The sequence below is a fragment of the Oncorhynchus masou genome, unplaced genomic scaffold, assembly GCF_036934945.1.
Source record: "Oncorhynchus masou masou isolate Uvic2021 unplaced genomic scaffold, UVic_Omas_1.1 unplaced_scaffold_4245, whole genome shotgun sequence".
Lineage (NCBI taxonomy): Eukaryota > Metazoa > Chordata > Actinopteri > Salmoniformes > Salmonidae > Oncorhynchus > Oncorhynchus masou.
Genome location: NW_027010641.1, coordinates 1 through 22,161, shown reverse-complemented (window position 1 = coordinate 22,161; position 22,161 = coordinate 1). Strand labels below are relative to the sequence as shown.

General features: G+C 45.8%; 1 pseudogene; it reads right to left on the bottom strand.

Annotated features, from left to right (window-relative positions):
• Positions 1-2,665: 2,665 nt before the first annotated feature.
• On the bottom strand, positions 2,666-18,492 carry LOC135534967 (RNA polymerase-associated protein LEO1-like; annotated as a pseudogene).
• Between the last annotated feature and the right edge of the window lie 3,669 nt (positions 18,493-22,161).

Genomic DNA, 22,161 nt, shown 5'->3' with positions numbered 1-22,161 from the left:
TGTGTCAGAGTGTAGGGTTGAATGGGCCCTGTGTATATGAGGCTGTGTGTCAGAGTGTAGGGTTGAATGGGCCATGTGTATAGGAGGCTGTGTGTCAGAGTGTAGGGTTGAATGGGCCCTGTGTATATGAGGCTGTGTGTCAGAGTGTAGGTTGAATGGGCCCTGTGTATATGATGTGTATATGAGGCTGTGTGTCAGAGTGTAGGGTTGAATGGGCCCTGTGTATATGAGGCTGTGTGTCAGAGTGTAGGGTTGAATGGGCCCTGTGTATATGACACTGTGTGTCAGAGTGTAGGGTTGAATGGGCCCTGTGTATATGAGGCTGTGTGTCAGAGTGTAGGGTTGAATGGGCCCTGTGTATATGAGGCTGTGTGTCAGAGTGTAGGGTTGAATGTGGCCCTGTGTATATGAGGCTGTGTGTCAGAGTGTAGGGTTGAATGGGCCCTGTGTATAGGACGCTGTGTGTCAGAGTGTATGGTTGATGTGGCCCTGTGTATATGAGGCTGTGTGTCAGAGTGTATGGTTGAATGGGCCCTGTGTATGGGGCTGTGTGTCAGAGTGTAGGGTTGAATGTGGCCCTGTGTATATGACGCTGTGTGTCAGAGTGTAGGGTTGAATGGGCCTGTGTATATGAGGCTGTGTGTCAGAGTGTAGGGTTGAATGTGGCCCTGTGTATATAGGCTGCTGTGTCAGAGTGTAGGGTTGAATGGGCCCTGTGTATATGACCCTGTGTCAGAGTGTAGGGTTGAATGGGCCTGTGTATGAGGCTGTGTGTCAGAGTGTAGGGTTGAATGGGCCCTGTGTATATGAGGCCCTCAGTGTATGGTGCAACAATCAATAACCAGCCTCATTGTCCTCCCCCTCCTCTACTCACCCCTCTCTCTCTTAATTCTACTCCCACTATATTCCTCGTCACCTTCTTAAAACCCACTCCTGTCCCAATTGGTTTTGAGGAGACGAGAGAGGACGTGAGGAGTCTGAGATGTTCACAAAGACTGGTCACTAACCCCCCTCTCTCCTCTCTTACCCATCCTCATCCTCCTCTCTCCTCTGACCCATCTTCATCCTCCACCACTCCGCTCCCCTCTTACCCATCCTCCTCTCCTCTGACCCATCCTCCCCTCCCCTCTTACCCATCCTCCTCTCTCCTCTTACCCATCCTCCCCTCCCCTCTTACCCATCCTCCTCTCTCCTCTTACCCATCCTCCTCTCCACCTCTTACCCATCCTCCTCTCACCCATCCTCATCCTCCTCTCACCCATCCTCATCCTCCTCTCACCCATCCTCCCCTCCCTCTTACCAATCCTCCCTCCCCTCTTGCAATCCTCCCCTCCCCCTTACCCATCCTCCTCTCACCCATCCTCCTCTCTCCTCTTACCCATCCCTCATCCTCCATTCCTTCTCTCTGCTGTGCCAGATGGAATGAACAGTATCTACTGTTAGTGAAGAGGTCAGACAGTCCATCATCCCCAGACAGTCCCCCCCCTCAACTCTTCATCTTTAACCTCCATTAGAAAATGAACATCTCAAAACAAAAACTGAACTCTAAAAATAATCATAACAAAGACACTGAGGTTTGGTCATTGAGATAAACACTTAGTTCATCTTGTCTTTATTCCTACAGCTGTACAGAGCTCGCTCTCTCTCACTCACACAGTCATCATTAGAAAATATACAAACTACAAATGAAACGTTTAGGTCTACATCGCATACGCACTGGATATAACAAAACACTGATGATACAGTGGTATGATAAAAAAAATGACATCATTCATCATCTTCCTCCTCCTCTTCGTCACTGATGACGTATTTCTTTACCTTCTTGGGTTCCACCTCCTCCTCCTCCCATCCTCCTCAGCCTTCCTCTTCCCTGAACTCTCCCCCTTCCTAGAGAGGAGAAAAGAAAGAGGGGGAGAGAGAGAGGGGGAGAGAGAAAAAGAGAAATAAAAAGAAAGAGGGGGAGAGGGAAGAGAAGAGGGGGAGTAAAAGAGGGGGAGAGAGAAATAGCGGGGAGAGAGAAAGAGGGGAGTGAAAGCCCTAGAGGGAGGGAGGGAGGAGAGAAAGGGGAGAGAGAAAGAGGGGAGAGAGAAGAGGGGGAGAGAGAAAGGGGTAGAAAACAAAAGGGGAGGGAGAAGAGAGGAAGAGAAAGAGGGGGAGAGAGAAAGAGGAGAAAACAAAGAGGAGGAGAAAACAAAGAGGGAAAGAGGGGGAGAGAGAAAGAGGGGAGAAAACAAAGGGGAGGAAGAAGAGGGGGAGAAGAAAGAGGGAAAGAAGGGGAGAGGGAAAGAGGGGGAGAGAGAAAGGGGGGAGAGAGAAAGAGGGGGGAGGAGAGAGGAGGAGAGAGAGAAGAGGGGGAGAGAGAAAGAGAGGGGAGAGAGAAAGGGGAGAGAGAAGAGGGGGAGAGAAAAGAGGGGGAGAGAGAAAGAGGGGGAGAGGAAAGAGGGGGTGAAACAAGAGGGGAGACACAAGAGGGGGAGACACAAAGAGGGAGATACAAAGAGGGGAGAGAGAAAGAGGCAAAATGTGATTTGACTCACTTCAGATCTGCCTCAAAGTGCTTTGTTAGCTGAACTAGATTCCGATATGTAGTGATTCACAATGTCTCCTGCTGGTAGATCATAGGACTGCACCCTCTGTCATCTCTCCATTCTCCCTGTACTAACACCTGTGTGTGTGTGTCTCACCTCGTCAGAGTCTAGTTTCTTGGCCTTGAGCAGTCTCTGGGCTTTATCATCATCAGAACCCTCATCACTGTCAGACGAGTAGATCCGAGCACGTTCCTCTATATGGAGAGAGGAGAGGGAGGGAAGAGAAAGAGTGGAGGAGAGACGGAGGAGAGGAGGGGGACGGAGGAGAGGAGAGATGGAAGAGAGGAGAGGGACGGAGGAGAGGAGACGGAAGAGAAAGAAGTGGGGACGGAGGAGAGGAGGAGAGAGAACGCATTAAAATGAGCAAATACAAACACTTTCGCTGTCTCCTCCTCCCTAGTATTTGATCTGGACGTGTCTCTGTTTAGATATGGTGTGTGTGTCCTCAGCCCTCCTCCTCCTCCCTTGTATTTGATCTGGACTTGTCTCTGTTTAGAAATGTTGTGTGTGTCCTCACCCCTCAGCCCTCCTCCTCCTCCCTTGTATTTGATCTGGACGTGTCTCTGTTTAGATATGTTGTGTGTGTCCTCACCCCTCAGCCCTCCTCCTCCTCCCTTGTATTTGATCTGGACGTGTCTCTGTTTAGATATGTTGTGTGTCCTCACCCCTCAGCCCTCCTCCTCCTCCCTTGTATTTGATCTGGACGTGTCTCTGTTTAGATATGTTGTGTGTGTCCTCACCCCTCAGCCCTCCTCCTCCTCCCTTGTATTAGATCTGGACGCGTCTCTGTTTAGATATGTTGTGTGTGTCCTCACCCCTCAGCCCTCCTCCTCCTCCCTTGTATTTGCTCTTGATGGCGGCCAGGCTGACCGACTCGTCGCCCTCCTCATCGTCGTCATAAGCGATCGGGCTCCAGGTAACCGGCGCTCAGCCCTCGTTGGTGCTGCTTCTCTCTCATCCGTCGCTGTTGGCCCTCACTGACGGATAGACGCGCAGACGCTCCTCCTCTTTCTGTAGGGGGGGGGGGGGGCAACATTTAACCCCCTCCAATAGAGATAAGGTGTCGTCCTGTCTATTTGAAATGTTCTGAGTAAATATAGGAGACTGTAATCAGCAACAGAAGCCCAGTCAGTGCTTCTAGAAACAACAGAAAGTCTGTCTCGTCTCCAGACTGTAGTTAATTAAACTGAACAAAAATATAAACCTCAACATGTAAAGTGTTGGTCCCATGTTTTTAATGAGCTGATGATATAAATGATTCAAGAAATGTTCACATATTCACAAAAAGTTTATTTCTCTCAAATGTTGTCCACAAATGTATTTCCATCCCTGTTAGTGAGAATTTCTCTTTTGCCAAGATAATCCATCCACCTGACAGGTGTGGAATATCAAACTGATTCAACAGCATGATCGTTACACAGGTGCACCTTCTGCTGGGGGACAATAAAAGGCCTCTCTAAAATGTGCAGTTTTGTCACATAATACAACGACACAGATGTCTCAAGTTTTTTTTTTGAGGATCGTGAAATTGGCATGCTAGCTGCAGGAATGTCCAGAGAATGTGATGTTAATTTCTACCATAAAGCACCTCCGTAACATCGTCTCAGAGAATTTGGCAGTCGTCCAACCGGCCTTACAACACGCACCAGCCCAGAACCTTCACACACCAGCCCCGACTTCTTCACCTGCGGATCGCCTGAAACCGGCCACCCGGACAAACTGTCGAAACTGTGGGTTTGTACAACAGTTCTGTACAAACGGTCAAGAAAGCGTCTCGGGGAAGCTCATCTGAGTGTTCGTCGTTTCCTCACTGGGGTCTTGACCTGACTGCAGTTCAGTTGTAACCGACTTCAGTGGGGTGAATGCTCCCGAAGACGGCCACTGGCACACCAGGAGTTTCAGCTGTGCCGGGCAGATGGCACACAGGAGTTTCAGCTGTACCGGGCAGATGGCACACAGGAGTTTCAGCTGTACCGGGCAGATGGCACACAGGAGTTTCAGCTGTACCGGGCAGATGGCACACAGGAGTTTCAGCTGTACCGGGCAGATGGCACACAGGAGTTTCAACTGTACCAGGCAGATGGCACACAGGTGTTTCAGCTGTACCGGGCAGATGGCACACAGGAGTTTCAGCTGTACCAGGCAGATGGCACACAGGAGTTTCAGCTGTACCAGGCAGATGGCACACAGGAGTTTCAGCTGTACCGGGCAGATGGCACACAGGAGTTTCAGCTGTACCAGGCAGATGGCAGACAGCGTGTGGTGTTGTGTGGGGCGAGCAATTTGCTGATGTCCAGCACGTTGTGAACAGAGGACACACACCATGATGGTATGGGGCAGGCATAAACTATGAACAACGAGATCTTGAGGTTCATGGTCATGCCGTTCATCCGCCTGCCATCACTCATAATTCAGAATGATAGCACGACCCCATGTCGCAAGGATCTGGACACAATTCCTGGAAGCTGAACATTTTCCCAGTTCTTCCATGGCCTGCATTCTCACCAGACATGTCACCCATTGAGCATGTTTGGGATGCTCTGGATCAACGTATAGAACAACGTGTTTCCAGTTCCCAGCACATTCCAGCAACTCCACACAGCCATTGAAGAGGGAGTGGGACAACGTTCCACAGGCCACAATCAGCAGGCTGATCAACTCTATGTGAAGGAGATGTGTCACGCTGCATGAGTCAAATGGTGGTCACACCAGATACTGACTGGTTTTTCTTTATCTAAGGTATCTGTGCCCAACAGATGCATATCTGTATTCCAGTCATGTCAAATCCATAGATCAGGGCCTACCTAATGAATTTATTTCAATTAACTGATTTACTTATATGAACTGTAACTCAGTAAAAAATCTTTTAAAACCGTTGCATTTTTGCGTTAATATTTTTGTCAGGTGTAGTTCTGCTAACATTACACCGCATCTCATAACCTTATTACACGACATCCTATATGAAATGACAGAGTCCAACGTGCGTTACCTTGATCATCTCGTTGCGTGAGACTCAGGGTCCTCGTCCAGCCATGGGCAGTATTCTGATCTTCTGGGTCTTGAACGGCGGTCAGCCAGAGAGAGGGTCATCTTCCTGTGGGTGGCACTGTCTGTGGAGTGGGGTCTGGAGGGAAAACACACAGTAACAGCCTGTGGGTGGCACTGTCTGTGGAGTGGGGTCTGGAGGGAAAACACACAGTAACAGCCTGTGGGTGGCACTGTCTGTGGAGTGGGGTCTGGAGGAAAACACACAGTAACAGCCTGTGGGTGGCACTGTCTGTGGAGTGGGGTCTGGAGGAAAGCACAGTAACAACCTGTGGGTGGCACTGTCTGTGGGTGGGGGTCTGGAGGGGAAGACACACAGTAACAGCCTGTGGGTGGCACTGTCTGTGGAGTGGGGTCTGGAGGGAAGACACACAGTAACAGCCTGTGGGTGGCACTGTCTGTGGAGTGGGGTCTGGAGGGAAAACACACAGTAACAGCCTGTGGGTGGCACTGTCTGTGGAGTGGGGTCTGGAGGGGGAAAACACACAGTAACAGCTGTGGGTGGCACTGTCTGTGGAGTGGGGTCTGGAGGAAAACACACAGTAACAGCCTGTGGGTGGCACTGTCTGTGGAGTGGGGTCTGGAGGGGAAAACACACAGTAACAGCCTGTGGGTGGCACTGTCTGTGGAGTGGGGTCTGGAGGAAAACACACAGTAACAGCCTGTGGGTGGCACTGTCTGTGGAGTGGGGTCTGGAGGGAAAACACACAGTAACAGCCTGTGGGTGGCACTGTCTGTGGAGTGGGGTCTGGAGGGAAAACACACAGTAACAGCCTGTGGTGGCACTGTCTGTGGAGTGGGGTCTGGAGGGAAAACACACAGTAACAGCCTGTGGGTGGCACTGTCTGTGGAGTGGGGTCTGGAGGGAAAACACACAGTAACAGCCTGTGGGTGGCACTGTCTGTGGAGTGGGGTCTGGAGGAAAACACACAGTAACAGCCTGTGGGTGGCACTGTCTGTGGAGTGGGGTCTGGAGGGAAAACACACAGTAACAGCCTGTGGGTGGCACTGTCTGTGGAGTGGGGTCTGGAGGGAAAACACACAGTAACAGCCTGTGGGTGGCACTGTCTGTGGGTGGGGTCTGGAGGAAGACACACAGTAACAGCCTGTGGGTGGCACTGTCTGTGGAGTGGGGTCTGGAGGAAAACACACAGTAACAGCCTGTGGGTGGCACTGTCTGTGGAGTGGGGTCTGGAGGGAAAACACACAGTAACAGCCTGTGGGTGGCACTGTCTGTGGAGTGGGGTCTGGAGAGAAAACACGCAGTAACAGCTTTATCTCTCAATCAGACATTCATGTTTGTTCCTTTAAACTGAAAGAGGAACTTTCAGTCTCATAACACTGTACCAAAACAAGTCCCGTTCTATTGTAATACTGTACCAAAACAAGTCCTGTTCTATTGTAATACTGTACCAAACAAGTCCCGTTCTATTGTAATACTGTACCAAAACAAGTCCTGTTCTATTGTATCAAAACAAGTCCCGTTCTATTGTAATACTGTACCAAAACAAGTCCTGTTCTATTGTAATACTGTACCAAAACAAGTCCCGTTCTATTGTAATACTGTACCAAAACAAGTCCCATTCTAATACTGTACCAAAACAAGTCCTGTTCTATTGTGATACTGTACCAAAACAAGTCCCGTTCTATTGTAATACTGTACCAAAACAAGTCCTGTTCTATTGTGATACTGTACCAAAACAAGTCCCGTTCTATTGTGATACTGTACCAAAACAAGTCCCATTCTATTCTAATACTGTACCAAAACAAGTCCTGTTCTATTGTAATACTGTACCAAAACAAGTCCCATTCTATTCTAATACTGTACCAAAACAAGTCCTGTTCTATTGTAATACTGTACCAAAACAAGTCCCGTTCTATTATAATACTGTACCAAAACAAGTCCCGTTCTATTATAATACTGTACCAAAACAGTCTGTTCTATTGTAATACTGTACCAAAACAAGCCCTGTTCCTATTATAATACTGTACCAAAACAAGTCCTGTTCTATTGTAATACTGTACCAAAACAAGTCTGTTCTATTATAATACTGTACCAAAACAAGTCCTGTTCTATTGTAATACTGTACCAAAACAAGTCCTGTTCTATTGTAATACTGTACAAAAACAAGTCCCGTTCTATTGTAATACTGTACCAAAACAAGTCCTGTTCTATTGTAATACTGTACCAAAACAAGTCCCGTTCTATTGTAATACTGTACCAAAACAAAGTCCTGTTCTATTGTAATACTGTACCAAAACAAGTCCCGTTCTATTATAATACTGTACAAAACAAGTCCTGTTCTATTATAATACTGTACAAAACAAGTCTGTTCTATTATAATACTGCTACCAAACAAGTCCCGTTCCTATTATAATACTGTACCAAAACAAGTCCTGTTCTATTGTAATACTGTACCAAAACAAGCCTGTTCTATTATATGCTGTACCAAAACAAGTCTGTTCTATTGTACCAAATCAAGTCCCGTTCTATTGCTCTTACTGTACCAAAACAAGTCCTGTTCTATTGCTTAATACTGTACCAAAACAAGTCCTGTTCTATTCTAATACTGTACCAAAACAAGTCACTGTTCTATTGTGCTAAAACAAGTCCCAGTTCTGTTGTAATACTGTACCAAAACAAGTCCGTTCTATTGTAATACTGTGCACAAAACAAGTCCTGTTTCTATTGTAATACTGTACCAAAACAAGTCCTGTTCTATTGCAATACTGTACCAAAACAAGTCTCCTGTTCTATTGTAATACTGTACCAAAACAAGTCCTGTTCTATTGTAATACTGTACCAAACAAGTCCTGTTCTATTGTAATACTGTACCAAAACAAGTCCTGTTCTATTGTAATACTGTACCAAAACAAGTCCTGTTCTATTGTAATACTGTACCAAAACAAGTCCTGTTCTATTGTAATACTGTACCAAAACAAGTCCCCTTCTATTGTAATACTGTACCAAAACAAGTCCTGTTCTATTGTAATACTGTACCAAAACAAGTCCTGTTCTATTGTGATACTGTACCAAAACAAGTCCTGTTCTATTGTGATACTGTACCAAAACAAGTCCCGTTCTATTGTAATACTGTGCAAAACAAGTCCCCGTTCTTGTAATACTGTACCAAAACAAGTCCTGTTCTATTGTAATACTGTACCAAAAACAAGTCCCGTTCTATTGTAATACTGTACCAAAACAAGTCCCGTTCTATTGTAATACTGTACCAAAACAAGTCCCACGTTCTATTGTAATGCTACAATACCCAAAACAAGTCCCGTTCTATTACAATATATATACCCAAAACAAGTCCTGTTGTTCATTAGCAATACTGTACAAAACAAGTCCTGTTCTATTGTAATACTGTACCAAGCAAGTCCCACTGTTCTATTGTGCCAAGAGCAAGTCCACGTTCTATTGTAATACTGTACTCAAAACAAGTCGTTCTATTGTAATACTGTACCAAAAACAAGTCCTGTTCTATTGTAATACTGTACCAAAAACAAGTCCCGTTCTATTGTACCAAAACAAGTCCCCGTTCTATTGTAATACTGTACCAAAACAAGTCCCGTTCTATTGTAATACTGTACCAAAACAAGTCCTGTTCTATTGTAATACTGTACCAAAACAAGTCCTGTTCTATTGAAACAAAACAAGTCCCGTTCTATTGTAATACTGTACCAAAACAAGTCCTGTTCTATTGTAATACTGTACCAAAACAAGTCCCGTTCTATTGTACCAAAACAAGTCCTGTTCTATTGTAATACTGTACCAAAACAAGTCCTGTTCTATTCTAATACTGTACCAAAACAAGTCCTGTTCTATTGTACCAAAACAAGTCCCGTTCTATTGTAATACTGTACCAAAAACAAGTCCCGTTCTATTGTAATACTGTACCAAAACAAGTCCTGTTCTATTGTAATACTGTACCAAAACAAGTCCTGTTCTATTGTAATACTGTACCAAAACAAGTCCTGTTCTATTGTAATACTGTACCAAAACAAGTCCTGTTCTATTGTAATACTGTACCAAAACAAGTCCTGTTCTATTGTAATACTGTACCAAAACAAGTCCTGTTCTATTGTAATACTGTACCAAAACAAGTCCTGTTCTATTGTAATACTGTACCAAAACAAGTCCTGTTCTATTGTAATACTGTACCAAACAAGTCCTGTTCTATTGTAATACTGTACCAAAACAAGTCCTGTTCTATTGTAATACTGTACCAAAACAAGTCCTGTTCTATTGTAATACTGTACCAAAACAAGTCCTGTTCTATTGTAATACTGTACCAAAACAAGTCCCCTTCTATTGTAATACTGTACCAAAACAAGTCCTGTTCTATTGTAATACTGTACCAAAACAAGTCCTGTTCTATTGTGATACTGTACCAAAACAAGTCCTGTTCTATTGTGATACTGTACCAAAACAAGTCCCGTTCTATTGTAATACTGTACCAAAACAAGTCCCGTTCTATTGTAATACTGTACCAAAACAAGTCCTGTTCTATTGTAATACTGTACCAAAAACAAGTCCCGTTCTATTGTAATACTGTACCAAAACAAGTCCCGTTCTATTGTAATACTGTACCAAAACAAGTCCCGTTCTATTGTAATACTGTACCAAAACAAGTCCCGTTCTATTGTAATACTGTACCAAAACAAGTCCTGTTCTATTGTAATACTGTACCAAAACAAGTCCTGTTCTATTGTAATACTGTACCAAAACAAGTCCTGTTCTATTGTACCAAAACAAGTCCCGTTCTATTGTAATACTGTACCAAAACAAGTCCTGTTCTATTGTAATACTGTACCAAAACAAGTCCTGTTCTATTGTAATACTGTACCAAAACAAGTCCCGTTCTATTGTAATACTGTACCAAAACAAGTCCTGTTCTATTGTAATACTGTACCAAAACAAGTCCTGTTCTATTGTAATACTGTACCAAAACAAGTCCTGTTCTATTGTAATACTGTACCAAAACAAGTCCCGTTCTATTGTAATACTGTACCAAAACAAGTCCTGTTCTATTGTAATACTGTACCAAAACAAGTCCTGTTCTATTGTAATACTGTACCAAAACAAGTCCTGTTCTATTGTAATACTGTACCAAAACAAGTCCCGTTCTATTGTAATACTGTACCAAAACAAGTCCTGTTCTATTGTAATACTGTACCAAAACAAGTCCTGTTCTATTGTAATACTGTACCAAAACAAGTCCTGTTCTATTGTAATACTGTACCAAAACAAGTCCTGTTCTATTGTAATACTGTGCCAAAACAAGTCCTGTTCTATTGTAATACTGTACCAAAACAAGTCCTGTTCTATTGTGATACTGTACCAAAACAAGTCCTGTTCTATTGTAATACTGTACCAAAACAAGTCCTGTTCTATTCTAATACTGTACCAAAACAAGTCCTGTTCTATTGTAATACTGTACCAAAACAAGTCCTGTTCTATTGTAATACTGTACCAAAACAAGTCCTGTTCTATTGTAATACTGTACCAAAACAAGTCCTGTTCTATTGTAATACTGTACCAAAACAAGTCCTGTTCTATTGTAATACTGTACCAAAACAAGTCCTGTTCTATTGTAATACTGTACCAAAACAAGTCCTGTTCTATTGTAATACTGTACCAAAACAAGTCCTGTTCTATTGTAATACTGTACCAAAACAAGTCCTGTTCTATTGTAATACTGTACCAAAACAAGTCCTGTTCTATTGTAATACTGTACCAAAACAAGTCCTGTTCTATTGTAATACTGTACCAAAACAAGTCCTGTTCTATTGTAATACTGTATCAAAACAAGTCCTGTTCTATTGTGATACTGTACCAAAACAAGTCCTGTTCTATTGTAATACTGTACCAAAACAAGTCCCGTTCTATTGTAATACTGTACCAAAACAAGTCCCGTTCTATTGTAATACTGTACCAAAACAAGTCCCGTTCTATTGTAATACTGTACCAAAACAAGTCCTGTTCTATTGTAATACTGTACCAAAACAAGTCCTGTTCTATTGTAATACTGTACCAAAACAAGTCCCGTTCTATTGTAATACTGTACCAAAACAAGTCCTGTTCTATTGTAATACTGTACCAAAACAAGTCCTGTTCTATTGTAATACTGTACCAAAACAAGTCCTGTTCTATTGTAATACTGTACCAAAACAAGTCCTGTTCTATTGTAATACTGTACCAAAACAAGTCCTGTTCTATTGTAATACTGTACCAAAACAAGTCCTGTTCTATTGTAATACTGTACCAAAACAAGTCCTGTTCTATTGTAATACTGTACCAAAACAAGTACCGTTCTATTGTAATACTGTACCAAAAACAAGTCCCGTTCTATTGTAATACTGTACCAAAACAAGTCTTGTTCTATTGTAATACTGTACCAAAACAAGTCCTGTTCTATTATAATACTGTACCAAAACAAGTCCCGTTCTATTGTAATACTGTACCAAAACAAGTCCCATTCTAATACTGTACCAAAGCAAGTCCTGTTCTATTGTAATACTGTACCAAAACAAGTCCCATTCTATTGTAATACTGTACCAAAACAAGTCCTGTTCTATTGTAATACTGTACCAAAACAAGTCCCGTTCTATTGTAATACTGTACCAAAACAAGTCCTGTTCTATTGTAATACTGTACCAAAACAAGTCCTGTTCTATTGTAATACTGTACCAAAACAAGTCCTGTTCTATTGTAATACTGTACCAAAACAAGTCCTGTTCTATTGTAATCACTGTACCAAAACAAGTCCTGTTCTATTGTAATACTGTACCAAAACAAGTCCTGTTCTATTGTAATACTGTACCAAAACAAGTCCTGTTCTATTGTAATACTGTACCAAAACAAGTCCTGTTCTATTGTAATACTGTACCAAAACAAGTCCTGTTCTATTGTAATACTGTACCAAAACAAGTCCTGTTCTATTGTAATACTGTACCAAAACAAGTCCTGTTCTATTGTAATACTGTACCAAAACAAGTCCTGTTCTATTGTAATACTGTACCAAAACAAGTCCTGTTCTATTGTAATACTGTACCAAAACAAGTCCTGTTCTATTGTAATACTGTACCAAAACAAGTCCTGTTCTATTGTAATAGTGTACCAAAACAAGTCCTGTTCTATTGTAATACTGTACCAAAACAAGTCCCATTCTATTGTAATACTGTACCAAAACAAGTCCTGTTCTATTGTGATACTGTACAAAGCCAGCTCTATTGTAATACTGTACCAAAACAAGTCCTGTTCTATTGTAATACTGTACCAAAACAAGTCCTGTTCTATTGTAATACTGTACCAAAACAAGTCCTGTTCTATTGTAATACTGTACCAAAACAAGTCCTGTTCTATTGTAATACTGTACCAAAACAAGTCCCATTCTATTCTAATACTGTACCAAAACAAGTCCTGTTCTATTGTAATACTGTACCAAAACAAGTCCCATTCTATTCTAATACTGTACCAAAACAAGTCCTGTTCTATTGTAATACTGTACCAAAACAAGTCCTGTTCTATTGTAATACTGTACCAAAACAAACATTCCATCTGGACGGAGCTCAGCTTAGATACTGTGTTGTTGTTCACTATTCCATCTGGACGGAGCTCAGCTTAGATAATGTGTTGTTGTCCACTATTCCATCTGGACGGAGCTCAGCTTAGATACTGTGTTGTTGTTCACTATTCCATCTGGATGGAGCTTAGATACTGTGTTGTTGTTCACTATTCCATCTGAACGGAGGTCAGCTTAGATACTGTATTGTTGTTCACTATTCCATCTGGACGGAGCTCAGCTTAGATAATGTGTTGTTGTCCACTATTCCATCTGGAGGGAGCTCAGCTTAGATACTGTGTTGTTGTCCACCCTTCCATCTGGACGGAGCTCAGCTTAGAAAATGTGTTGTTGTCCACTATTCCATCTGGAGGGAGCTCAGCTTAGATACTGTGTTGTTGTCCACCCTTCCATCTGGACGGAGCTCAGCTTAGATAATGTGTTGTTGTCCATTATTCCATCTGGAGGGAGCTCAGCTTAGATAATGTGTTGTTGTCTACTATTCCATCTGGACGGAACGTGTTCCTGTATTCGGTGCATGATGTCTTTCAGAGCTTTGGGTTGGGGTTCAGACAAAGGGCAAGGTGTGTGTATGCCTACATACAGTGTGTGTGTGTGTGTGTGTATAGACAGTGTTACCTGAAGGTGAGTTTGGTCTTGAACACAGCCTGTCCCTGTAGTCCAGTTCCTTGTCTGATGAACAGGTGGTTGTGGTCTCCTTGGAGAGGAGCTTTATACACATCAAACACCTCGTTACCCAGGTGGAGAGACATGCTGCGGAGACAGAACACATCAAACACCTCGTTACCCAGGTGGAGAGACATGCTGTGGAGACAGAACACATCAAACACCTCGTTACCCAGGTGGAGAGACATGCTGTGGAGACAGAACACATCAAACACCTCGTTACCCAGGTGGAGAGACATGCTGTGAAGAGAGAACACATCCACAGATACATACACATGTCAACACACATTTCCCCATTGTTAAATCAATGTATTAATTATTCAAGCACAATCATCAGGAGTCCAGCGTTACTCCTCTTCATCAGGAGTCCAGCGTTACTCCTCTTCATCAGGAGTCCAGCGTTACTCCTCTTCATCAGGAGTCCAGCGTTACTCCTCTTCATCAGGAGTCCAGCGTTACTCCTCTTCATCAGGAGTCCACGTTACTCCTCTTCATCAGGAGTCCCAGCGTTACTCCTCTTCATCAGAGTCCCAGCGTTACTCCTCTTCATCAGGAGTCCCAGCGTTACTCCTCTTCATCAGGAGTCCAGCGTTACTCCTCTTCATCAGGAGTCCAGCGTTACTCCTCTTCATCAGGAGTACAGCTGTTATCTCCTCTTCATCAGGAGTCCAGCGTTACTCCTCTTCATCAGGAGTCCAGCGTTACTCCTCTTCATCAGGAGTCCAGCGTTACTCCTCTTCATCAGGAGTCCAGCGTTACTCCTCTTCATCAGGAGTCCCAGCGTTACTCCTCTTCATCAGGAGTCCCAGCGTTACTCCTCTTCATCAGGAGTCCAGCGTTACTCCTCTTCATCCAGGAGTCCCAGCGTTACTCCTCTTCATCCAGGAGTCCCAGCGTTACTCCTCTTCATCAGCTGTCCAGCGTTACTCCTCTTCATCAGGAGTCCAAGCGTTACTCCTCTTCATCAGGAGTCCAGCGTTACTCCTCTTCATCAGCTGTCCAGCGTTACTCCTCTTCATCAGGAGTCCAGCGTTACTCCTCTTCATCAGGAGTCCAGCGTTACTCCTCTTCATCAGGAGTCCCAGCGTTACTCCTCTTCATCAGGAGTCCAGCGTTACTCCTCTTCATCAGAGTCCAGCGTTACTCCTCTTCATCAGGAGTCCCGCGTTACTCCTCTTCATCAGGAGTCCCAGCGTTACTCCTCTTCATCAGGAGTCCAGCGTTACTCCTCTTCATCAGGAGTCCCAGCGTTACTCCTCTTCATCAGGAGTCCCAGCGTTACTCCTCTTCATCAGGAGTCCCAGCGTTACTCCTCTTCATCAGGAGTCCCAGCGTTACTCCTCTTCATCAGAGTCCAGCGTTACTCCTCTTCATCAGGAGTCCAGCGTTACTCCTCTTCATCAGGAGTCCAGCGTTACTCCTCTTCATCAGGAGTCCAGCGTTACTCCTCTTCATCAGGAGTCCAGCGTTACTCCTCTTCATCAGGAGTCCAGCGTTACTCCTCTTCATCAGGAGTCCAGCGTTACTCCTCTTCATCAGGAGTCCAGCATTACTCCTCTTCATCAGGAGTCCCAGCGTTACTCCTCTTCATCTCGCCCTCTGAGGGTCTTGTGTGTGTGTGTGTGTGTGTGTGTGTGTGTGTGTGTGTGTGCTGACCTGCCGTCAGACCACTTGACGATGCGGGCGTTACTCTCTCTGCTCTCGTTCCCCTCCTCGTCTTTCTTGGCTCTCCACCGGATAGTATTCTCAACCTGAACACAGAACACTGTTACATCACAACACTGTTACATCACACAGAACACTGTTACATCACAGAGAACACTGTCCCATCACACAGAACACTGTCCCATCACACAGAACACTGTCCCATCACACAGAACACTGTCCCATCACACAGAACACGGTCCCATCACACAGAACACTGTTCCATCACACAGAACACGGTCACATCACACAGAACACTGTCCCATCACACAGAACACGGTCCCATCACACAGAACACTGTTCCATCACACAGAACACTGTCACATCACAACACTTACATCACAACACTTACATCACAACACTTACATCACAACACTTACATCACAACACTTACATCACAACACTTACATCACAACACTTACATCACAACACTTACATCACAACACTTACATCACACACAACACTGTCACATCACACAGAACACTGTCACGTCACTCAGAACACATCACTGTCCCATCACACACAACACTGTCCCATCACACACACACAACACTGTCCCATCACACACACACAACACTGTCCCATCACACACACACACAACACTGTCCCATCACACACACACAACACTGTCCCATCACACACACACAACAGATCACACTGTAACACTGCCACATCACAAAGAACACCGTCCCATCACACAGAACACATCACTGTCCCATCACACAGAACACATCACTGTCCCATCACACAGAACACATCACTGTCCCATCACACAGAACACATCACTGTCCCATCACACACAGAACACATCACTGTCCCATCACACAGAACACATCACTGTCCCATCACACACACATCACTGTCACATCACTCACTCACAACACGGTCACATCACACACACAACACTGTCACATCACTGTCACATCACTGTCACATCACTCACTCACAACACGGTCACATCACTCACAACACGGTCACATCACACACACAACACTGTCACATCACTCCCAACACTGTCACATCACACACACTACACTGTCACATCACTCATAACACTGTCACATCACACACACAATACTGTCACATCACTCACAACACTATCACATCACACATACAACACAACACTGTCACATCACACACACACACACACACAACACTGTCACATCAATACACAACACTGTCACATCAATACACAACAATGTCACATCACAAAACTGTCACATCACAACACACACACAGGGCAAGAACTGAGCACACACACACACCTTCAGTTTGAGCCTGGTCCGTCCCTCTTCATCCAACATCTCCTCATCCTCAAACTCATCTTCATAGTACTGGGAGTCAAAGGGTCTGAACAGAGAGGAACACACACATCACATCAGAGTTCAGAGTTCAGAGAGAAGACACTGCTTCTACCTATCCAGACCTTCACATCTGAAAACATGGACTGCTCAGGGGAAGGTCAGAGTTAGGGGTCAGGGTTAGGGTCCGGGGGGTGTCAGGGTCTAGGGTCAGTAAGTGAACTGGGACCATCTGGGGTGAGTCTAACCTGGGCTCAACAGAGAGGAAGTTGGGTAGTTTGACGAAGTAGAGGTCTGATCCTAGATCAGTGCTGACTTTAGGAATCTCCACCTCGATACGAGTCTCTGGAACGGGCTCCTCCTCAGCCTGCTCCCCTTCCATACCATCCTCTTGGTCCTGGGGAGAGACAGACACACAGAGAGACAGACACACAGAGAGACACACACAGAGACACACACAGAGACACACACACACAGAAACTTCATTATTAGTTCTTGTAACATGCAGAGGTAAAGTGTGTCTCACCAGGGGTTGTCCTGGAGTAGGGGGGTAAAGTGTCTCTCACCAGGGGTTGTCCTGGAGTGGGGGGGGGTAAGGTGTGTCTCACCAGGGGTTGTCCTGGAGTGGGGGGGTTAAGTGTGTCTCACCAGGGGTTGTCCTGGAGTGGGGGGTTAGTGTGTCTCACCAGGGTTGTCCTGGAGTGGGGGGTTAGTGTGTCTCACCAGGGGTTGTCCTGGAGTGGGGGGTTAAGTGTGTCTCACCAGGGGTTGTCCTGGAGTGGGGGGTAAAGTGTGTCTCACCAGGGGTTGTCCTGGAGTGGGGGGTTAAGTGTGTCTCACCAGGGGTTGTCCTGGAGTGGGGGGTTAAGTGTGTCTCACCAGGGGTTGTCCTGGAGTGGGGGGTTAAGTGTGTCTCACCAGGGGTTGTCCTGGAGTGGGGGGGTTAAGTGTGTCTCACCAGGGGTTGTCCTGGAGTGGGGGGGTTAAGTGTGTCTCACCAGGGGTTGTCCTGGAGTGGGGGGTTAAGTGTGTCTCACCAGGGGTTGTCCTGGAGTGGGGGGGGTAGGGGGGTAGGTGTCTCACCAGGGGTTGTCCTGGAGTGGGGGGGTTAAGTGTGTCTCACCAGGGGTTGTCCTGGCAGTGGGGGGTTAAGTGTGTCTCACCAGGGGTTGTCCTACAGTGGGGGTTAATGTGTCTCACCAGGGGTTGTCCTGCAGTGGGGGGTTAAGTGTGTCTCACCAGGGGTTGTCCTGGAGTGGGGGGGTTAAGTGTGTCTCACCGGGGGTTGTCCTGGAGTGGGGGGGTTAAGTGTGTCTCACCAGGGGTTGTCCTGGAGTGGGGGGGTTAAGTGTGTCTCACCAGGGGTTGTCCTGGAGTGGGAGGTTTCTCAGCATCACTGTCTGATGAGATGTCGTCTGCCTCTCCAAACAGGTCGTCTGCTGCTGGCTTCTTACCTGAGGAAGAGATGGAGAGAGAGGAGTCCTGAACCCTAACCTTTGACCCGTAACAGGTAGGAGTGGAACATTGAGGGATTATACCCCGACCCCCCGCCTCCTCAAAGTGCATCGGAGTAGGCTTGGGTGGTATCCAGACTGTCATACCTTCATACCGACCTGTGCCATCCTGGGATAGTCAGTAATACCAGCACTGAACACACGGGTGCTGTTTTCTAACCCCCTCTGCAATATGGAGGTTACCAATGCTAATAAGTACATGTGAAATCCCATAGTGAATGCTAGCTAAATGTTAGCGAGCGCATTGCGAACATTTTAGAGTCTCTGACAAACTATTTGCAGAACAGACAATAGCGTTCTCCTGACCCACTAGGGGATTCTCCTGATCCACTAAGGGATTCTCCTGACCCACTAGGGGATTCTCCTGACCCACTAGGGGATTCTCCTGATCCACTAAGGGATTCTCCTGATCCACTAGGGGATTCTCCTGATCCACTAGGGGATTCTCCTGATCCACTAGGGGATTCTCCTGATCCACTAGGGGATTCTCCTGATCCACTAGGGGATTCTCCTGATCCACTAGGGGATTCTCCTGACCCACTAGGGATTCTCCTGATCCACTAAGGGATTCTCCTGACCCACTAAGGGATTCTCCTGATCCACTAAGGGATTCTCCTGATCCACTAAGGGATTCTCCTGACCCACTAGGGGATTCTCCTGATCCACTAAGGGATTCTCCTGACCCACTAAGGGATTCTCCTGATCCACTAGGGGATTCTCCTGACCCACTAAGGGATTCTCCTGATCCACTAAGGGATTCTCCTGATCCACTAAGGGATTCTCCTGATCCACTAGGGGATTCTCCTGACCCACTAAGGGATTCTCCTGATCCACTAGGGGATTCTCCTGATCCACTAGGGGATTCTCCTGACCCACTAGGGGATTCTCCTGATCCACTAAGGGATTCTCCTGACCCACTAGGGGATTCTCCTGACCCACTAGGGGATTCTCCTGACCCACTAGGGATTCTCCTGATCCACTAAGGATTCTCCTGACCCACTAGGGGATTCTCCTGACCCACTAGGGATTCTCCTGACCCACTAGGGATTCTCCTGACCCACTAGGGGATTCTCCTGACCCACTAAGGGATTCTCCTGACCCACTAGGGGATTCTCCTGACCCACTAGGGGATTCTCCTGACCCACTAAGGGATTCTCCTGACCCACTAGGGGATTCTCCTGGCCCACTAGGGGATTCTCCTGACCCACTAGGGGATTCTCCTGATCCACTAAGGGATTCTCCTGACCCACTATGGGATTCTCCTGACCCACTAGGGGATTCTCCTGACCCACTAGGGGATTCTCCTGACCCACTAGGGGATTCTCCTGACCCACTAGGGGATTCTCCTGACCCACTAGGGGATTCTCCTGACCCACTAGGGGATTCTCCTGACCCACTAGGGGATTCTCCTGATCCACTAGGGGATTCTCCTGATCCACTAAGGGATTCTCCTGATCCACTAGGGGATTCTCCTGATCCACTAGGGGATTCTCCTGATCCACCTATGGGATTCTCCTGACCCACTAGGGGATTCTCCTGATCCACTAGGTGATTCTCCTGATCCACTATGGGATTCTCCTGATCCACTAGGGGATTCTCCTGATCCACTAGGGGATTCTCCTGATCCACTAGGGGATTCTCCTGATCCACTAGGGGATTCTCCTGATCCACTAAGGGATTCACTGATCCACTAGGGCACATATGTCAGAGTCAAGGCCCGCGGGCCACATCCGGCCCGCGAAGGTTTTTTACGGCCCCTGGGATGATCTTGATTTATTATTAGAACCGGCCCGCAGACCGCGAGCAAGCCGGCAGCCGCAGATCTTTTACACGCACCAATACTACATTTCCCACAATGCAACGGTGACGCACCGAGCAGTAGGCTGCTTCATTTCAATATTTATTGGCACAGCAGTCGTCAGCATCACAGTAAAATTAACTTTCAGATACCCATCAAAAATGGCAAAACGGAAGGTGGACACTGAGAACCGGGGTTTCAAACAAGGTGGGAGTCGGAGTATATGTTCACGGAGGTAGCTGGAAAACCTGTGTGTCTTCTGTGTGGAGAAAGTGTGGCGGTACTGAAAGAGTATAATCTGAGACGACATTATGAAACGAAACACGCGGACAAAAACAAGAATATGGACATGGAACAAAGGCTACAAAAGGCAGAGGAATTAAAACGAGGCCTCAAATCTCGACAGGCTCTGTTCAAAAAAGCCAAATCACAAGGTATTTCAATCCAATTATATTTTAAAAATATTTCAGTTGAGTGGATGATAGAAAATTGCTATTATTGTTTTTTTCTTTGAAGTAAATTTAGCCCACTTTTGCTAAAATAGAAAATATAGGCTACTGATGGTGCCTTGAATACCGGTTTCTTTCATTTAATGTTCATGTTATGGGGATTTTTATATAAAGGAAATTTGTCTTTTGTGTCTGTTGAAAATTAAAGATTACTGACAGAGCCATAAGAAAATATTGCTTTATTTATCTGATCATATTGGAATATATTTGTTAGGTTTTCAGTAGGTTCAATTAGGTTCACTAGACTATATGCGTCATTTAAAAAATTTTCAATGAACATTCGAACAGTCCGGCCCTCGGCTTGTAGCTAAATTTTTTATTTGGCCCTCCGTCCATTTGACTTTGACACCCCTGCACTAGGGGATTCTCCTGACCCACTAGGGGATTCTCCTGATCCACTAAGGGATTCTCCTGACCCACTAGGGATTCTCCTGATCCACTAGGGGATTCTCCTGATCCACTAAGGGATTCTCCTGATCCACTAGGGGATTCTCCTGATCCACTAAGGGATTCTCCTGATCCACTAAGGGATTCTCCTGCCCCACTATGGGATTCTCCTGACCCACTATGGGATTCTCCTGACCCACTATGGGATTCTCCTGATCCACTAAGGGATTCTCCTGATCCACTAAGGGATTCTCCTGACCCACTAGGGATTCTCCTGACCCACTATGGGATTCTCCTGACCCACTATGGGATTCTCCTGATCCACTAAGGGATTCTCCTGATCCACTATGGGATTCTCCTGACCCACTAAGGGATTCTCCTGATCCACTAAGGGATTCTCCTGACCCACTAGGGGATTCTCCTGATCCACTAGGGGATTCTCCTGATCCACTAGGGGATTCTCCTGATCCACTAGGGGATTCTCCTGATCCACTAAGGGATTCTCCTGATCCACGAGGGGATTCTCCTGACCCACTATGGGATTCTCCTGACCCACTATGGGATTCTCCTGATCCACTAGGGGATTCTCCTGATCCACTAAGGGATTCTCCTGACCCACTATGGGATTCTCCTGATCCACTAGGGGATTCTCCTGATCCACTAGGGGATTCTCCCTGACCCACTAGGGGATTCTCCTGATCCACTAAGGGATTCTCCTGACCCACTAAGGGATTCTCCTGATCCACTAGGGGATTCTCCTGATCCACTAGGGATTCTCCTGATCCACTAGGGGATTCTCCTGATCCACTAAGGGATTCTCCTGATCCACTAAGGGATTCTCCTGACCCAATAGGGGATTCTCCTGATCCAATAGGGGATTCTCCTGATCCACTAGGGGATTCTCCTGACCCACTAGGGGATTCTCCTGACCCACTAGGGATTCTCCTGACCCACTAGGGGATTCTCCTGATCCACTAAGGGATTCTCCTGATCCACTAAGGGATTCTCCTGACCCACTAGGGGATTCTACTGACCCACTAGGGGATTCTACTGACCCACT